General features: G+C 52.2%; 1 protein-coding gene across 1 annotated transcript in view; it reads left to right on the forward strand.

Moving 5' to 3' along the window:
* BCAM (basal cell adhesion molecule (Lutheran blood group)) overlaps nt 1-2,448 on the forward strand; it is a 13,573-nt gene that overhangs the window by 6,029 nt on the left and 5,096 nt on the right. The gene's annotated exons all lie outside the window — the stretch shown is intronic.

The following is a 2,448-nucleotide window of genomic DNA, read 5'->3' on the forward strand; positions in this document are numbered from 1 at the left end:
TTCCGATGAAGTCTCGCTTTGTCCCCCATGGTTTCACCATGTTAGTCAGGATGGTCTCAATCTCCTGACCTGGTGATCCGCCCACCTTGGCCTCCCAAAGTGCTGGGATTATAGGCATGAGCCCCGGAGCCCGGCCCCTACCGTCTATTTCTAACCAATCTCTTGACTCCCAGCTTCTAAGAGCACTTTTCAGTTCACTTGGATCCAAGCTGTGGGAAAAGGCTGGATGCTCCCTTCACATTCCTTGCCTGTCCCTTCCTGAGGCAGACCCTGCACCAGATACTGGGGATACACTGTGACCAAGACAGGCCAGTCCCTGCATTTCAGTGGGGGAGACAGACGGTAAATGCTAACTGAGCCCTTTCAGTAACAATGGTGTATCCACAGGTGAGATCGCCAATAAGAGAAGGGGAAGGGATTATTGTAGGTGTTGGGTGTTGCAGTCGGCTTTCCCGGGAAGCAGATTCTGACTTGGATGTTTTCAGGCAGGCAATTTATGGGAAGTACCCCAAGATCCATACCTCTTGGGTCTAGGGAGGTAAAGGAAGCAAGATTTGGCAGGAGGAGAAGTTGGACTAAAGTTTAAAGAAGGCCTTGGGCAGGGCACAGTGGCTCATGCCTATAATCCCAGCACTTTGGGAGGCCGAGGCAGGAGGATTGCTTGAGCCCAGGAGTTCGAGGCCAGCCTGGGCAACATAAGGAGACTCCGTTTGTACAAAAAAAATTTAAAAATTATTCAACCTGAGGAAGCTGAAAAAAAAAAAAAATTAAAACTTAGCCAGGCATAGTGGCGCACACCTGCGGTCCCAGCTACCAGGAGGTCCGGGTGGGAGGACTGCTGGAGTCTGGAAGGTTGAGACTGCAGTGCGCCTAGATTGTGCCACTGCGCTCCAGCCTGAGCAACAGAGAAAGACCCCGTCTCAGGAAAAATAAAATAGGTCGGGCACAGGGGCTCAGGCCTGTAATCCCAACACTTTGGGAGGCCAAGGTGGGTGGATCACCTGAGGTCAGGAGTTCAAGACCAGCCTGCCCAACATGGTGAAACCCTGTCTCTACTAAAAAAAAAAAAAAATAGCTAGGCATGGCAGCGGGTGCCTGTAATCCCAGCTACTCAAGAGCCTGAGATAAGAGAATCGCTTGAACCCGGGAGATGGAGATTGCAGTGAGCCAAGATTGTGCTATTGCACTCCAGCCTGGGCAACAAGGGTGAAACTCCATCTCAAAAAAATAATAATAAAATAAATAAAGAAGGCCCCAGTCAGCCCCATAGGCACTTGGAATCCAGGATGGCCATTCACAGTTGTCCCCAGTTGGGGTGAGGGGCTGGGCCTTAATACCCGTACATGAGCCGCTCCTCAGAGGTGCGCTGGCCTTTGGCAAGAGGCTCTCAGCAGCTGAGGCAGTTCCCAGAGAGCGCTGACAGCTGCAGGCTGACAGCTGTCATTTTTCTCAGCAGCTGGCGGAATAAGTCCTTCCGTGCTGTAGGAAAGGTCTGGGTGTCCACAATAGGGGAGGTGGGGGAAGCCTCTGAGAAGAGACATTTGAGTGAGAAAACACAATGGACTCAGAAGCACAGAGAGTGGTGAGCTGGCTCACACCTGTCATCCCAGCACTTTGGGACCCCAAGGCAGGTGGATCACCTGAGGTCGGGAGTTCAAGACCAGCCTGGCCAACATAGTGAAACCCCGTCTCTACTAAAAATACAAAAATTAGCCAGGCATGGTGGTGGGCACCTGTAATCCCAGCTACCCAGGAGTGTGAGGCAGGAGAATTCCTTGATCTTGGGAGGCCGAGGTTGCAATGAGCTGAGAGCACGCCATTACACTCCAGCCTGGGTGACAGAACGAGACTCAGTCCCCCAAACGAAAGAAAGAAAAGAACTGCAGAGAGCTACAAGAAGAGCACTACAGGCAGAGTGAGCAAGCAAGTGCAAAGGCCCTGAGGCAGGTCCAAGTTGGCCTACTCAAGAAAAGCAGCAAGAGAACAAGGTAGCTGGCGCACAGGGAGAATGCAGGAGAGTGGGAGATGCCTCAAGAGGTGGGTGAGGGCCAGACCAGGCAGCATGCTGTAGGCACCCTAGAGACGTTTGGCCTGGATGCCAGGAGTACTGGGGAGCCACTGCAGGGTTTGATGCAGAGGGGAGGGCTGACCAACATGTGTTTCAAAGAGATCCCTCTGGCTGTTCGGTGGAGGATGGGTAAGTGGGAGCAGCAGCCTAGTGAAGAGGTAGTTGGGATAGTCAAACCTGGGGCCAGAGATGGAAGAAAGTGAGAGGATCTGTCCTGGGAACAGACTAAATAAAGACTTGCTGAGGCCGGGAGCAGTGGCTCATGCCTGTGATCCCAGAGCTTTGGGAGGTCAAGGCGAGAGGATCACTGGAGGCCAGGAGTTTGAGACCAGCCTGACCAACATAGTAAGAACTTGTCTCTTTTTTTTTTTTTTTTTTTT

This window comes from Cebus imitator, unplaced genomic scaffold, assembly GCF_001604975.1.
Source record: "Cebus imitator isolate Cc_AM_T3 unplaced genomic scaffold, Cebus_imitator-1.0 Scaffold296, whole genome shotgun sequence".
Lineage (NCBI taxonomy): Eukaryota > Metazoa > Chordata > Mammalia > Primates > Cebidae > Cebus > Cebus imitator.